This window comes from Equus caballus, chromosome 1, assembly GCF_041296265.1.
Source record: "Equus caballus isolate H_3958 breed thoroughbred chromosome 1, TB-T2T, whole genome shotgun sequence".
Taxonomy (NCBI): Eukaryota; Metazoa; Chordata; class Mammalia; order Perissodactyla; family Equidae; genus Equus; species Equus caballus.
This window is the reverse complement of record NC_091684.1, coordinates 146,179,938-146,197,844: the sequence shown is the minus strand read 5'-3', so window position 1 is coordinate 146,197,844 and position 17,907 is coordinate 146,179,938. Positions and strand designations below refer to the sequence as shown.

The window sequence follows — 17,907 nt, the reverse complement described above, 5'->3', positions numbered from 1 at the left end:
CCCCAGAGCCCTGGGACGGAGACAGGACCGGCAACCCACAGGTCTGCCACGTCTTAAGGCTGCTTCTCTGTGTTATTTCCTACCCCCAGTGCCAAATGCTAAACTGCCTTTCAGAGAGAGCTCCAGAAGCCCTCCTTGGATCCAACCAAACACGTATTCACAAAACATTAGCACTGGAAGGAAAAAAGAAGTTAAAAAAAGCCTTAGAGATCATTTAACTCAATCTTCCTATTAAGAATTTGAGGCCCAGAGAGGTCAAGCAACTTGATCTGACCAAGGTCACAAAGTGAGTTAGTGGTAGAGTTGGGATGAGAACCTGGGTCTTTTGTCTCTCGGCCCTGTGCTCTGTCTACTCACCACAGTATTATAGGCTCCGGAGTGAGTGGAGGCTGACACTTTCCTCCTTGAACATGGGCAAGAGGTGCTAACCTTTCAGGGGAGATGACTTTGCTGGCATTTCAGCTTTGTCCTTTGGTCCTCTCTCAGATGGGGTTCTCTGTTCGGCAGATTGCCTCTTTCTAGCTTGCGGGGATCCCTGCAGTCCTTGGGGAGCTGGGCTCAGCATCCTCTCTCTCTGGAGTGATGTGTCACTCACAGCAAGGTGCAAAATGAGGGTGATCTGCAGACTATTTCTTGGCCACCCAACAGCAAGCAGTGAGAGTTTATTGCATTCCATCTGGCTGCTAAATGACCCCATTTCACTTCTCCTCTCTATTGACCTTCTGGTTAAACAGTCTGTTAGCTCAGGGGAGACTCGAACTCATGGACTCAATAAATGAAAAGAGGCCACAAAGTTCCTCTAGTCTGCCCCTGCTACCCTCAGTCCAAGAACCCCCTCCACCACGTGCCAGATGGACACCACCATCAGCTTCAACACTTCTCAGGATGAACAAGTCATCCTCCCTCTCTCACCGTCCCTCTGCTGCTGGACAGACCCAAGCAATAGAGATGACTTTCTAGCCCTGATTGGCGTCAGCCACTCTGACATGCTCTTTTTGCCCTTTAGGCTGACCCAGAGCAAGCAAGCAAGCGTTTTCCCTTCTCTGGACTATGGCTGTGTCTTTGCTCATGACTTATAGGTACAAGCCAACAACAGACATAGCCAATCTTCATCCTCCAAAGACTGAACGTCCGTTTGGCGGGTTAGGCAGAGCTCTTAATTTTCTTTACGCATCTGATTTCTATTAGTTAAAAAAAATCTTGCCCACCTCCCCTGGAGAAATTGAGTAAGAAAAAAAGATAAATGCTAGACCTGTCCATTTGCTTTTTGCTAGCAATTCTGGTGAGAGGTGTGACTGAGGAGGAGGTTGCACCTGTCCCAGGTGAGATGCAGGGGCGCCTGTGCTCTGCAGCCAGCCTCTTCCTCTTCCCCTTCCATTCAAGTAGACCAGGGTATTCAAGAAAAGTATTATTGTTCTTCTAAATTCCTCACTTGTTATTTCATTCCCTTTGGAAACCTCATGCAAATTTCACCCAATCAAAAAGTCAATTACCTACTATATGCCAGGCAGCATCCAGTGGATATAACAGTGAATGAAACACAGTTCCTGACCCTGTGAAGTATATGTTCTAGAAGACAATGGTAAACTAACAGTTAAACATTATAATATGACGTCAGGAACTGACATACACCACAAGGGAAAACAGCAATGTAAGGGACAAAAGGTGATGGAGCTGCTGTTGGGGATGAGGGAGTGAGGACAGGCCTGGGAGGTGACATTCGAGCAGAGACCAGAGTGGAGGAATGGATCCCTCCCTGGGAATATCTGGGGGAAGTGTTCTGCGATGAAAGAGTTGCAAGAAATCCCTGATCGAAGTGGATCAGCTGGGATCAACTAGAATTTCAACTGACTTTTCATAGACAGAAATAATTTTCAAACCAAATTTTGCCAATAGCTGAAAAAATTCAACATGACGTTACCTGTATTTAGAAGTCTTTAGCATCCAGAACTTGATTTCCAGTAGGTGGGACCATCAGTATATGAATGAAGTGATCAAACAATCTTACCTTTGTGAAGAGCTCCCTCCCATGTTATCCCTTTTAATAATTACAACAACCCCACAAGGTAGATATTATCATTCACGACAATGTTACAGACGGAGAAACTGAGGCTGCAAGAAGTGAAGGATCTAGAGTGTGGCAGAGCCAAGACTAATAGAATCTGGGGTCCAGACTTAGGACATCAGTATGCAGAAGTGCCCTGTTTCTAAAGGAAGTTGTCAGGACTTTTCTTCACTGAAACACGTGGTATAGAAAAAACTACAGAACGCTTGGGCTTGTAAATTTCCCTTCATATCAGCACAATATGTGGTATAGAAGATCAATATCTCTGTGGCAGTGTGGCAGTGTGCCACTTAGCTGTTCTTCAAGACAACCTCCCAGGGGGATCATGGTGGCCTGATAGCCTCAGTTAGTGCTCTGTGGACCCACCTCCCTGTTGGCATCAAGTCCACATTTCCCCTAGGCTGTTCCTGGCCAATGGCTGAGCACAACTGTTGGGGTACAGTGGTGGCTCATCCTTCTTGACACAAGCTGCCTCCAACAGGCAGCCTTTGAGCCCCAGGACTCTTATTGGCCTGGTGGAGACTGTCTCAGAAATGCACTGCTCTCAGGCTTTTTCTCCCCAGTTCTTCCTTCTCTCTCTCCTTTCACAGGTGTCAGACCTGCATTATGGTCTGAAGGCTGTCCATGCCATCTCCTGCCACCTCCCCTTTTCTCCTTCGCAGACACTTCTCCCAATAAATCTCTTGCATGTCTAGGCTCATCTCGGTATCTGCTTCCCAGAGGATCCACACTGACATAATTTTAATCTAAATAGTTTTGTTTTACTTCTTTCTAGAAGGCCTACATTATCAGTTTATTATATCTTTGTCTTTCTGGACTTGAAAAACCAAGAGAAAAAGAAAAAAATGTTTTTTCTCAGTTATCAGTGTCAGACCTTTGGCTTCATTAATAGTCCGTTTTAACAAAAACATACAGGGAAATTCTAGAATTTTACTGGTGTCAACCGAGGTGAAGTTTTGTCCTGAGTTCTGGCAAGAGGCTTTTTTCTTAGCAGTTTCCAATCTGTTTTCACAGGTCCTTGTCTAAGGCGAACACTTCGGGCTTTCTTCCCAGGCTGTGAATTCCAAGCTCAGAGCTAATCAGAGCTGTCAATGCATATTCAAAAGGATCTAAGTGGTTACAGAAGGCTGCTGGGAGTGCTCTGGGCAGATGTAGGGGTCCGAACCAGCGCTATCTAATAGAAATATAATGTGAGCCTCATATGTAATTTTAAATTTTCTAGTACCCACATTTGAAAAAGGAAAAAGAAACAGTTAAAATTAATTTTAATAATATGCTTTATTTAACCCAATACATCCAAAATATTACCATACCACCATGTAATTATATTTAAACATTATTGATGAGATAGTTTACATGTTTTTCACACTATGCCTTTAGATGTGTCACATTTCAAGTGCTGAATAGCCACATATGGCTAGTGGTCACCATATTGGGCAGTGCAGGCCCAGGCACTCCCGAGCCTGAGAAATAGTATTTGAACATGGAGCAGCTGACAAGCTGTTTTTCTTAGTGTGCCTCTAAACTGGTTATAGATCCCCACCCACCCCCACCCCTTTGTGGAATTTGTCAAATCATCACCCAAGGGGATTTGCGTTCAGGACTTTTTTTGGTTTTCTAGGAAATAGAAAATACTCATTTTGAAGTAAAATGTTTCTGGGATTGAGTTCAAGGCGCATATGAGCTATCGGCTCCCACAATTATTTTAAATAAGTCTTTGTAGCTAGGGAATCAAGTGCACAGAAAATGAGGTTATTTCCTCCTCCCCAACAGGTCTGATTCCAGCAGTTCTAGCTCCGGCAGTTCTTACTATGTGACTCTGATTTCTTCTGCCCCTGTCCCCAAAGTAGCCGTGTCCCACCTCCCCTGGCAATTTACATCCCAGCAGAGACCCTCCACCACACCCTTTTCTGCTATTTTAAAAGCACTATGATAATCCAATTTTTTTAAACTGCAATTATAATTTAATACCAACTTCACAGGAGGCAAATATTGTGTATCTGTTTATGCATTCGCTCACTTAATTTTCAACCTTATATTATTATCTTCATTTTACAGTTTAAAGAAATTGAGTTTCAGAAAGCTAAGTAACTAACTCAATGCCACATTGCTAGTCTTCCTATATTCCCTCAAATTTGGCCTGGGAGACCGATATCCTGGACCAATCTACACTACTGATGACATTGTAAATCGATTCAATCTTCTCTGAGATTAACTTGGCCATGTTTAACAAGTTATAAAATGTTCCATGCCCTTTCATACAATGATATTGGAATTTCTTCTAAGGAAATAAATAAAATACAGATGCACACATCAACGTGTGCAGAGACATTTATGACAGAAATATCCACGATAGCAAAATAAATAAATAAATAAACACCCAGAATTTTTCATTCATTTAGGAAACATTTATTGAGTACTTTCTATGTGTTAAGCACAGGTCTAATAACAAGAATTCAGCAGTGGAAAAAAGAATAAAAGGACAAAGGTGATCCTTGCTTTCGTGGAGATGTTTCATGTGCAAATATCCTAGGAGTGCAAAGGAGGAACGGATAGTGAAAGCCATGTACATAATTTAAGTTGTCTAGTAGCTACCTTAAAAAATAAAAGAGATAAGAGAAATCACCTTTAATAATACAGTTTATTTAGCCCAATATAGCCAAAATATAATGTCAGCATATAATCAACATGAGAAACTAATAAAATATTTTCCATTGTTTTAATACTAAATCTGCAAAATCCAGTGTGTGTTTTACACCTATAGCACATCTCAATTTGAACAACAAATTTTCATCAGAAATACTAGATCTGGATTTAGATTTCATAAAATTTACCATTAAAAAAGTAGATTGACATAACAATTTGTTCCAAACATGCTTAAAGGTTTCCTAATAATTAGTTGAATATCAAAAATAATTTTCTTTAATATTTGCCTCCACGTTGACCAAAAAAAAAGAAAAGAAAAAAGGTATAAAATTGTTATTATTGATTTGGATTTTGAAAAGTTTTGATTTCAACATCAATTCTTGTGCCTATCTAGCTAGGTCACAAATAAGCTTTTCCTTTACTTGGAACTTCAAATTTAGCTTCTTCATATGCAGTATAATATCAGAAAACAAATTACATTGCCATTTTGAGTCTTTGATTATTGAGCATTTGGCAAATATTCCTCGTTTCAAGAAAAAATTGGACTTTACAGTAAATCTTTGCAAAACTCTCCTACAACTCAAACAATGAGTATTGGCAAAGAACTTTCAATTCATTAAATCCTTTGTCTTCCATTTCTTTCAACAGTTCCATAAACTGGGGACGATTCATAGCATTTGCACATCCTTATGAGCAATATTAACAATTCCATCCACGACACTTTTCACAGTGTCTCCTTCAGAAAACTGAGCTCAAATAGTTCAGTGGGATGAAGCAAAAAGGGAAACATCAGTCTTCTATTGCAAAACTCCAATAAATCTGGATTTTTAAACTGATATAGCTGGATCACAGTACATCATGATAGAAACAAATTTTTTCATATCTAGCTGAAATTCTTTGATAAATATTCATGCCTTGAGTTCAACTTTCTAAGCCACAAATTGACACTTCTTTGCATGTGTGAAAGTCCTTTGAGAGAAAAAACATATCTAAGTGTTGATTGGGGAGTGTCTTTTATGTCTCACAACTTCTCTAAAGCTAAAGAAAAGTCTTGAAGTTTTTCAAATGCGAATCAATTTATCTTTGATATTATTAGAAAGGTGTTGTATCCTACTAACAATTGTTTGGGGGCTTAATTGAAGATCTTTCACCTTTTATGAAGTATCATTTTTAGTCTTTTCCTTTATAATCTTCTAACAAATTTCCATAACTGAAATAATTTATTTTACTCTTTGTCCATCTAAAAATAATTTTCCTTATTGTGCAAGAATCCAAGCCATTCTACAGCTAGCCAAAGTCACTTGCTCAGACAATGTTAAAAGTAGTTTAAGGCAATGGGAGATGCTGGTCAACGGGTTCAAAGCAGCAGTTAAGGATGATGAGTAAATCTAGAGAGCTAATGGACAAGGATGATGACTATACTTAATAACACTCTATTGAACTCTGGAAACACTCTAAGAGAGTACACTTCAGGTGCGCTCACCACGCACAAAGAAATGGTAACTATGTGAGGAGATGATATGTTAATTAGCTTCACTAGTGATCATTTCACCGTGTATATGCATATTGAATTATCATGCTGTACACCTTAAATACATACAATTTTTATCTAAAAATATATAAATAAATGAAAAAGCAGTTTAACAAATTTTATCGGACATTAATTCTTATTTTAGGTGTTTATTCTTTTTTGACTATTCAGAGGAAAGTTCTTATCCAATTCACTATGTATTTCCTGAAAATGTCTCTTAATATTATCCGCTTTATTATCTTTGAAATATTTTACACAATCAATAGCTTTATTGTTTTGCTCTGCCACAGTAAATTGCAACTGCCTTTCATCCTGAAATTTGCACCAGTCTCTTTTCTTCTTTACTGTTCCGGTCACAGTACTAGCTTCGGAATCTCCACTTGATTCTGCAGCAGTAGTGTGCCTTCGTTTTAAATTTAAATGTTTGCCCATACTTATTTTTTAAACTAGAAAAATAATTTATTAATATTACGATTAAACTAAAATGCAATCATGTAAAAAATTGTAATAAATGTAATGGCTATCACTCACGTAGATATCACTCCAACTCACATTGCCTGCATTAAATATTCAAATAAACACAAGTTACATCAGATGCATATTTTAAAAATCAAACTGAGTTGACTGCCTGACACTGACTAGATGGGTGAAGTGTTCACGTGTAGACTACAGTAAGATCATACGCAATGTAATGAAATGTCCTACCGAAACAGTAAAGTTGTGTTGAACAGAAAAATATTTTATACAGTTAAAGCTTTTAATTTAGGTTAATTTAAATTAAATTAACGGTTCCTTTCCTCAGTCATCCTGGCCACATTTCAAGTGTACAGTAGCCATATGTGACTCATATTAGACAGAGAAGGCGTCGTGGAAGGCCGAGGCGGAGGGCGTGGTGTCCAGATCACCAGACTTCTTCACAGCTGCCTTACATTTGTTTCCTTGAGGTTTCATAAGTTTGGAGGGGAATAAAATGTTTTGGGGCGTGGCTCTTGGCTGCCTCCTTCACTTCAAGCAAGATGGCTCCAATCGTATCTTTTACTTATTGAATCTTCATATAAGATTTGGTTGGAAGAAAGTGTTCCAGTGTTTGGGTTTTTTTAAGTCTTTGAAACCTTTGGTCCTCTATTCCCTTGCTTCTCAAAGTGGTGGATCTAGCATTGGCATCACCTGAGAGCTGGTTGGAAATGCAGGTTCTCAGGCTCCACTCCAGATGATTCGTGCTCACATTAGAGTTTAAGAAACAGTGGGCTATGGTTTTTTCAGCCCCATGAAATCCTTTCCCTAAGGATCATACACACACACAAATGCACACACAGCATGTTTTAATGAGGAAGTAGCCCATCATGAAACCATAAGCAAACCCTGCAGTCTAGACACAATCACAAGTGAAGGAATACAGCCTTTAGCGTTTCCTTTCAGCCACTGCGACCCTGTTGAAGCTCCTGGTTCTGAGTTGCAGCCCCACACTTCCCTCCCGCTCCTGCTGTGGCTGTGCCCGGGAGCCCTGTCGTTGTAGCAGAGCTTCATTGACACAGTGGAGGATGCAAGCTTAGTAGCTAAAAGAATGAACCCTGGAGCCAAATTGAGTGAATTTAAATCCCAAATCCACCACTCTCTAGCTCTGTGAGCTCAGGAAGGCTTCTTGATTTCTTAGTGCCTCAGTCGCCTCATGTGTAAAATGGGGATAATAATAGACCGGCCTTAAAGGGTCGTTCCAATGATTAAATGAGTTAATGGGTAAAGCATTAGAATAGCCCTTGGCACATAGTAAGCATTATATAAGCAATATAAAAATGAATCAACCTCTGCATATTTTCCCAAGTTTTTAATATGAGGAGAGTGAAACTACTCACAGCATTTTCCTTAAGTAATTTCCTATCTCTGAGGAGTGGCAGTTTCAGCTGCGATAAGTAGCCCAAAAGAGGTGTTCAAAATATGTTTGTTGAATGAATGAGTACCCGAATAAACAGATGCTTGATTGGAATAGGATGATGTAATGTCCACACAAGCTCAGAATTCCAGCCTTCTCCTCCAACTCTGGGAATTCCCAGTCTTTCCCATGAACTGTGGTTCTGCTTTGTTATCTGTTTTCCCCTCCTAGAAGTTCATCCCAGACTGTTCCCACAATCATTTGAGTGTAACCTCAGTAAATGCATTTCATGATTGAAGAGATTCCAAACCTACAGTCAACATGGCTCTCAGCATGAGCAAAAGCAAAGCTAGGGTTTTTATTTATATGAAATTAGGGGATTGGAACAAAGGAGAGACTGAACAGGGCACTGAGCAGGGCTGGAATTTTGTAATTCTATTTACTGGAAACATGACCACCTCTAGCAGAAAAAAAAGGTTGCCATGTCTCGGGTCCTTCCAGAGAGAGTGGAGAGTCTTCATGGAGCTAACATCTGAGGACAGGAACCAGTTAGACTGGAGTGGCCACTGGCAGAGGGTTCAGGTTGTGCCAAGCGTTGTCTTGGAGCTTCCACAAGGACGTGACAGAAGGTACACTGGCCCTGGAGTAGGGAAGTTTCCCTAATCCATCTCTTTGACCATGACCTTCACAAAAGTGACTATAGAGGAGTCATTTTAAAATGGAGTCAGAGCTGCCTGTCCAGAGAAATTGCTTGGCTGTCTTAAACCTCGGACTGGGCCAAACCTGTGGAGAGGACCAGAATGGCAATTGTTTTACAAGCAATTGTTTGAGAAGTCAGCAGGAGAACAGACACTCTGATCACAAAGACCGAGGGTTGTGGACTTTCTGAAGATGGAATCAATAGCCAATCAATGTTTAACCAAGACTAGCTGTCTGCCTCCAACTCCAATTAAAATTCTTTGTAATACAACCTCCCTTCTTTGCCTTTAAAAGCTCCTGATTTTTAGTGCCTAGTGGAACACTTTTTGAGTTTCTACCTAAATATGTTTCTCCCAAATTGCAGTTCTAATTGCCCAAATAAATATCTGCTGTTTAAATTGCAGTGATTTTTCCTCTGTCAACAACCTACGAGGTGGTAAGCAACTATAAGACGTGAGGCCAGAGAAATGTGCTTGTCATTTGTGTGTCCTCAGTCTCTGGTACTAGTCACAGAGTCAGTGCCCTGAATGCTTTCGAGTAAATTAATTAATCAGTGTTGGAAAATACTCAAGGTACGACTTCAAGAACTTGAATTCCCAGGCAAGACTGGGATCTCAGGAGCCAAAGCTGAGCACAGGAGAAGGTGAGCCGACCCTCAGCAGTGGGACTCAAAGGAAGGGGACCTAGAAGCCATGTCCTCAGCAAAGGGTTAGTGACAGAAACACAGAGGGGAGTAGGGAGGGTGAGGGGCCATAGCTGAGCCACAGAAATCCGAAGGCCATAGTGTGAGGAGGGAGCTTTCCCACAGGATGTAAGGCAGGCCAGAGGGTAGGGATGGAGGTGCAAAGGGTAAGGGGCTGGGCCACAGTGCTGGCAATGCTGCTGTTGCTGTCTCTTTCCCGTTCATTCACTGGCTGCAGCGTGGGAGAGGGCTTGGCTGCCCCCTTGGAGGTATCATGCTAAGTTGACCCCCAAGACAATTGAGAGTCCTGCCTGACTTGCCTCCATTGAGTAATCGGGATCCTTCATGCTCATGGGGTTCCTCTTGCTCCAGGGTTGTATTCTTAAGATTTCTACATTGTGCTTTCTTTCCTTGCCCAGATTCTAACCCAGGCCTCCTATACCCTCTAAATTCACATTTCCTGCTGCTCCCTACTGAATACCTGCTGCTAGCTGCCTCCTTCTCCACTCCCTGAGTTATTTCCTTAGTGGAATGATGAAGCCAGAGGAGAGCTGTGGGCACGTCACCCTCGCTGTCTCTGCTCTGGCTGCAGGGAGGAATTCCCAGGCTCCCGCCCTCACCGGCTGAGAGCAGAAAACAGAGATCACACAAAAGATTCCTGTGGAGAGGAACCAGGAAAACTGCTATCTTCTATATTAACCTCCATATGATAAACCTTATGCTGGTGAACCTGGCCAAGAAAAGGCCAGAGATCTTGAAGGAACCCTGGGTGCCACTTCAGTGAATGCTATGCAGTGGTAGGGAGCACGCTTAGTGCTCTCAGGGGGACACCCCCTACTTGAATCGATGGCGGTCAAGCTCTGTGTCATCCATCCTTTAAGTCAAGCCAAGGCCTTCTGTCCACTTGAGGCTCTAAACACAAGCAAGATGATGGAGCGGGGTGAGGCAAGAAGAAGTGGGCTGAGTCGTTTTCAAATGAGATCGACTTTACTAAATGATTCAGGATAAAGTAGCAGGTGCTAAAGGAAAAGCAACTGAGATCACGCGAGGGGAATATAATGCCAAGCATTTTTTCCCTTCTTTAAAAATTTTTCTCAACTTGATTCTGTGTAAAAATGGTACAACTACAGTCAAGGATAGCTTCCTGATGTTGATGAGTGGGGCTTTTTGGAGGGGTGAGAATTTTCTCATCAGAGGCGAGGAGAAGGCAAAGCCACAGCAGAGCCAGCCGCAGGCCCCGGCTGCCAGCAACGTCAGGCTGTGCAGGCCGGCCTCTGCTCCAAATACACCTGACACTCAGGGTCAAATGCCGACCTCTTCAGAGCTCCAGGGCCAAAGCCTGGATTGATGGGTCCCTTTATTTTGGTGAAGAGACCAAGGGTTCCAGCTTTTTCCTTTTAAATTTTTCTTATCAATTTTTTAATCAGTAAAGTAATTCACGCTCGTTGTAACAACTGAAGCCAATGTTGATATATATCCTTCCTTAAACATATATGGGAGGTAGCTTTGTTTGTTTCCTTAAAAATAGGATTATCTACACATATTACTTTGCACCTTACATTTTGCATTGAACAATATATCACGAACACTCCTGCAGGTCAACGCATACAGACATAATTCTTTTAAACAGCTGCATCTGAGTCCATAGTGTGAACGGAGACAGTTTATTCTATTGTTTCCAATTTAATGAATATTCAAACTATTTTCTGGTGTTTTTGGTTTATTTGTTTGATTTTTCTTTGGGCCACTACACCCATTACTACTGCATTAAACATCTTCTTAGATATATCCTTACAAATGGATCTTTTATTTCTGAAGAAAACATCAACAAAAGGAATTGCTTGGACATGTGGATGTGTTCTTTTTAAAACAGATATTACTTCCCAAAATTAGAAATCCACCTGCCCAAATGCAAAATATGAAAATGTCCATCTTCCCACCGCTTCACCAGGAATCTCTTTTTATTGTGACTTTTGCTGTTTTCTAAAGAACATGCAGTCAGGGAAAAATAAGAGAGCAGATCACCTCTTCACCTCAGCCCTCAGCACATCAGATTCCCCCATCATTAAACATTTGTCCAATATAGAAGGTACGGCACCAAGAGTGAACCGTAGTATGACTATGGCCTTTGGGCGATAAGGCAGCATCACTGCAGACGTGTCACCTGTAACGAAGGCACCACTCTGGTGGGAGACGTTGACAAGGAGGGAGACTACGCATGTCCTGGGGGCAGGGGCTATATGGGAAATCTCTGTTCCTTCCTCTCAATTTTGCTGTGAACCCCAAACTGCTCTAAAAAAATTATCTTTTTTAAAAAAGTGATTTAAGTGCACATTTTGTGGTGGACATTCTGATGTACACGCCAGTCCCTTCTTCAGGAACGGAGGCTCTCTTCTCTCAGCTGCTGGGAATGGCACAGAGGACAGCCCTCAGCAGTCGGCTGCTTGGGAACTGCCCCAGCTGAATGACAGTCCCTTCCCTGAGGTCACGTCACATTCCTGATTGATACAGGGATGTAAATACCCAGCTCTCTTGTCTCAGCTGGGGACGGTTCCAAAGGGTCGTCTGTTTTTGAACTGCCCGAAGGTCACGGCTGCAGCCTGCCTTGACTCCACCCCACTGGACTTCTCCCTCTGCGGTCTCCTCCTCCCTTCCCAAGGATGTCCCTAGTCAACTTCCTGAGTTCTGATCTCTGTCTCAGGGTCTGCTTCCCAGAGAACCCAGAAGCGAGCTATACATTTTAAAAGAAACTCACACAGAGTATTCACTCAGAGTTTCTAACTTAGGGAATTCATGACATAAAGTTCTTTTGATTTTGGCAGGCTGATTTCACTTTTGAACACCTCCCACAGATGAAGAACCAACACATTTATACCTGTATCTTTATAGAGAGGCATCCATATTTATGAGACGATAATTATTCGTTCCCAAGGATTTTGTCGCTCATCATTACTCTAAAAGAAACTCGGGAGAGGTAAACAATTCACCAGAACTCCTTTGGTTTTGCCAATCTTCAGGTGAAAATTGGTTATTGCTTTGTTCTTTTGATTGGCATCCCCAGCTAGTGAGGTGGGGAATGTCCACAGGTGTTTATTAGCCAGGTAGTTTCCTCTTCTGTGAATTATCTATTTACATACTTTTGCCCATTTTTCTTTTTGTTTCACTTGTCTTTTTCATAATAATTGGTAATACATTTTGGATATATGTTGCTTTTTTGGCTTTTTTTGATGGTGACTTTCATCACTTTCAAAGATAACACTTTATGTGTTGGTTTTGGAGGGTTATTTGAGTTTGGGTTTTAAAAATATACGTATACAGAAGCATATAAGGAAGAAAGTAACTGTCTTAGTCCATTTGGGCAGCTCTAACTGAATACCATTGACTGGGTGGCTGATAAACAACAGGAATTTATTTCTCACAGTCCTGGCAGCTGGGAGGTCCTAGATCAGGGCCTGCTTCGAGGCTCCTAGACAGTCATCTTTTTGCTGTGTTCTCACAGGGCCAAAGGGCAAGGGATCTCGCCAGGATCCTTTTTATAAGGGCACTAATCTCATTCATTAGGGCTTCACCCTCATGACCTAATTACCTCCCAAAGGCTCCAACTCCTAATACCATAACATTGAGGATTAGGTTCCAACATGTGAATTTGGTGGGTGGAGCAGAAACACAAACATTCACTCAATAGCAGTAATAATCACTTAAAATTTCTCCACTTAGAGAATTATTTTGAAATTTTTCACTTTTCCTTGCAATTTTTCCATGCCCAGTTTTCATAATTGAGATAATCTTATATCAGACTTTATACATAATTTGAATTCTTGTTTTCTCATATACAGTCATGCGCCACAGAATGACACTGTGGTCAGCAATGGACCACATATACAACGGTGGTCCCGTAGATTAGTACTGTATGCCTGGGTGTGTAGTAGGCTACACCATCTAGGTTTGTGTAAGTAGATTCTATGATGTTCACACAATGACAAAATTGACTAATGACCAATTTCTCAGAACGTATCCCCATTGCTAAGCGATGCATGACTGTACTATTATATCCTAAGCATTTCCGCAAGTCATTAAAAGCCTTAATGATCATCTAAATGGCTACATAATAGTTTAGCGAATGGATAAACCATCATTCGATGTAATCCCTTAAGAAGTGTTAGACATGTGGATCATTTCCAATCTCCCACTATTACAAATAATACTATGATGAGCTTCCTATGCAGAAATATCTGTTTGTATTTCAGATTATTTCCTTAAATACACTCTCAAGAGTGGAAATGAGTAAAAAGCAAAAAAACGTGTAAACGCCCTTGTTACATATCTCAGTTCGCTTTTCAGGAGTCATTTGCAAACCAGTGTTTTACATCTGAAGAAAAATATTACAGTGAAAACATCACACCCAAAGTTAGTCCTGGCATTGGTGGTCCCAGGCAATGTCTCGGGGTATCGCCATCAAGTAAGCAAACATTTATTACACCTACTGCTTACAAGTGACTATTTCAGGCACTAGAGGGATGTGGATAACATTGACCAGGGTCCTGCTGTCAAAGAGTGAAGGGTCTGAGAGAACATTGAGCACTAATTGATTAAGTATAACATGAGAAGGAGTGAAACAAATCTTCAACAGAATTGTAAGTCAGCGTGTGTGGGGGAAGCGGTGAAACGATGCAGCCAGCGAGATGCGCTGTTCTATTACAGTCTCATAAACATCCTCCAGGGCCCTGGGACCTTTCCTATAATCGATACTGGAAGTACATGAATGTCCAGTCGGGATTTGGAATGTAGTTTTAGGATTTTACATAATGACATAGCTTTATAGTTTTTACCACTTTGCTTTTATGACTAGCTGTTGGTCATTGCTATGGTTTCCTTGACACCAGGAGCCTGGCATGCAGCCCCCACATTTTTCCTGTAGAGTTTCATCCTACAGTAGCCCACTCGGCACTGGGGGCTTAAAGACTGCAGTGTGTGTGTGTATGGCTCAATGGGTTAGGCCATGTGCTGCTCACCCCTGGGAGTCTCTGGTGGGTGGAGAGGAACCCGCCAGGCTGACTTCCAACAGAGCATGCTATTTCCACTACTCAGAAGCTGGCGGGACCCCAGACACCACAACCCAACCCGAATCACCTAAAAGCAGTGTGGTGGGATGGCCCTGGAGCCAGAGTTCTGAATTTGATCTTCGCTTTCCCCACCTAGCAGCCATCTGATCTGGACAAACTATTTAGACCTCTCACCTTTCTTTCCTCAACTATAAAACAGAGCCAAGAGTGATCGTGAGAGGACAAAAAGATAATGGATGTGAAAGCACTTAAAGAGAGGAAATTGTCTTCGAAATATCAGCATTTATTATGCTTTAGAAAATCTAAAAATCAGATTTTCCTAGTCCCTCCTCTCTAAACAAATTTTGATGTCCATGGGGGATGAAGAGCAAGGGGTGGTAATGCATTGATTTATTCCTTGTCACTTTTTAAAAGGCATGCCTTAAAGCAATATGATAGAAGAGCTATTTTTCTGGCGTTGTCATCACTAGAGAGGGCGACTTTGGCTGGCTGAGAACACATTTGTGTGTGTGCCTAGGGTTTTGAAAGGTGGAGGGGACTGTTGTAGAACACTAGGTGGGAAAATTTCTTTAGGGTTTACAAGTTGATCTGAGGCTCTACCCCATAGCACGCAGACCTCTGAGCCCTCGGGAATTACCTTCCACTCCATCATCCACGAAGCGGGCCCCTGGGAAGCAAATTCTGACATACTGGGAGAAATTCAGCCAGGCTCCCGGACAAAAGAAGCTCAAAGGATACTCTAGCAGAGATTATCAGAGAAGCGCTTCTGCTTTATGAGCCTGTGAAGAAAACTGCAGAATTGTTCATCTCACTTTTGTTGGATGGAGAAAATATACTGCTCCTTTAAGGGCTACCTGCAAAGCGAAGGAAACGTTATCCTGAGTGATTTATTTAGGCACACCTGAGGCCAACTCTAAGCGCCTACATCTTCATTCCGAGAAGCTCAGGGAAGAGAGAAGTGGCTAGACCATGCTCCCCAATACATCTACCCTCCCCCTCATCGGCCAGCCATGTTATAGCCCCTGGAGAGCAAGACTGAGCCATTCCTCCCCACCCACCCCCAAATTTCCATCCTCACTGGTGCCCCCGCTCCCAGGGACAGACAGTGGACAAGGTGCTGCCGGGGAGCTGCCTCCCCTGCTGTCCACCCACTCGTTCCCCCTGCCTACCTTCAAGGACCCTCCCCCGCCCTCAGCAATGTCCCGAGGCACCTGCCTCTTCAGGAGTGAAGCCCAGCTACTGATGTCTCCCATGACTGTCACCAGCCACTGGGCAGGGTCGCCCCCAGCTCTGCTCTCCCTTCAGGCTTCCATCTCATCACTGTTCCCTAAGGATCCTCTTCCCGCTCTCCGCTCTGAGATCCCCACGCTTGCCTGTACTTGAAAGAGGGTCCAGGAAATTCCCAGGACACCCTAAATAGAACTCACTTCCTGTTCCGTGAATTCTCAGCCCCAGTCAGAAACATGTGGAGCCTTGCCTCTGCTCGCCACCCCGGAGAAGTGGTATTTTTAGAGGGATTACAGAGTGGGGAGGGTCAGCGCAAGCTGAAAGGACAGGTCCACTGAACAGAAACCGTTGCTTAGACAGAAAATCATCATCACAAGAGTAAGAGCTATCATTTTCCAAGACACTTTCCTATTTACATGTGCGTTCATATCCATCATCTCCTTGATTCCCCAACATCACTCACTAAGGAAGATAAGCGAGTGTTATTGGCTCTGCTTTATGGACAAGGAATGTAAAGCAGAGAGGAGTTGATAAGTGGCTATAGCAGAACCCAAAACTTGGGGGTTGTTGATATTTGAGCCCTCTCCAGCTTCCAGTGATGGAGAGTGAGCACTGGTGGGCACAGGGAGGCCGCTCTGCCCCTGCTGGTCTCTGGCCGCACACCAGGCTGCCCTGCCCAGTGGAGCCTCTTCCGTAGGCCAGCAGCAAGCTGCCTGGGCCACCCAGCCAGGACAGGCAAAGGCCCGTGGGCAGGGGCCTGTGGCAGAATGTGATGCCCTGGAGAGCAAGGTGGGGGGCTCCTGATGAGAGCTTCACAGCCTCATATCAAGCGAAGCACGGCTTCCTTCATGGAGTCAGTCTATCTTACATTTGCTCTTCCGCTTTTCCTGCTGCCTTCTACTTTTCCCAGCATTATTATCTTTGCCAAAGAGTTCTGTCTTCTCACAATGTGCCCAAGGGAGGACAGCCTCAGTTTTACCATTTTCAATTCCAGCGATAGTCCAGCTTTCATCTACTCTAGGACCCACTTGTTCATCCCTCTGGCAGTCCAGGGTTTCCGCAGAGCTCTCCTCCAACACCATATTTCAAATGAATGCGTTTTTTTCCTGTCAGCCTTCTTCACCATCCAGCCTTCACACCCGTACGTAGTAACTGGGAATATGAGGGTGTGGAGAGTCTTGGCCTTCGTGTCTAACGACCCTTCCTTACACTGATGATCTTTCCTAACTCTCCCATTGTTGCCCTTCCGAGCCTCAGTCTTCTCTTGATTTCCTGGCTGCCGTCTCCATACAAATTGATGACTGAACTAAGACGCCACGTTTGCCTGGCGCCATGTTTTTCTCTCTTCCAATAAGTGGGAAGAACCTGGTCTGGCAGGCATCTCCTACCAAGAGCAGATGCAGTGTGTGGCTGTGAGGGGTCTGAGAAGCTGTATCCATGTGAGGTGCTTGAGCCAGATCCCAGTGCTGGCCTGCCCTCTTCTGCAGGAGCTGGGGAGCTAGGAAGGATGCCCCTCTAGCTCCTCACCTCAGGCCCAGCAGCCCTCCCCAACCTCACCCGCTCCAGAAGATGGTGGTGGGGGATAAGGGGCTCTGAGGCAGCCCCAACCTCATGTGGGCAAGAAGGGGGATTTCCTCTCCATCCAACAGGAGCCAGAAGATGGGGCTTCCACTTTTCAGGATCGTCTCGCTGTTTTTTCCTGCCTCTTCTAGCTCCAAAGCTCCATTCCTTCTCTTAGGAACTGGCTTCTACTAGGAAGAGAAAGGTGGGCACTCAAGGATTTACGCAGGGTGCTCATCAAAGAAGTCCTCTGACATGTTAAGGAGACCTCAATATTACACTGCTTCTGCAAAGACTGGCCCACCTAAGCCTTAAGTACCCTGAGGAATAAATGGAAATGCTAGGATAAGTACTCAAGTTCACATTCCTACTGGTATTTGTATTAGAATTACTACTGCTATTCGTTTGAATGCTTATGTTTGCATTCACATGCACATTAGTATTGGTATTCGTATTAGTACCCAGAATCATATTGGTGTCCACATTGGTATTGGTATCAGAGATAGTAATTTACGGGGACAAATGGTGGGTACACACTATAAAATCTGGCACTATTGCATCTTG

At 43.1% G+C, this 17,907-nt stretch overlaps 1 long non-coding RNA gene across 1 annotated transcript; it reads right to left on the bottom strand.

Annotated features, from left to right (window-relative positions):
• Window positions 1-4,451: 4,451 nt before the first annotated feature.
• On the bottom strand, window positions 4,452-15,949 carry LOC138917742 (uncharacterized). The gene is made up of 3 exons (XR_011426185.1): window positions 15,768-15,949; window positions 15,194-15,406; window positions 4,452-8,895 (listed from the first exon to the last, which is right to left on the bottom strand). It is a non-coding gene; the product is annotated as an uncharacterized lncRNA (long non-coding RNA).
• Window positions 15,950-17,907: the final 1,958 nt, after the last annotated feature.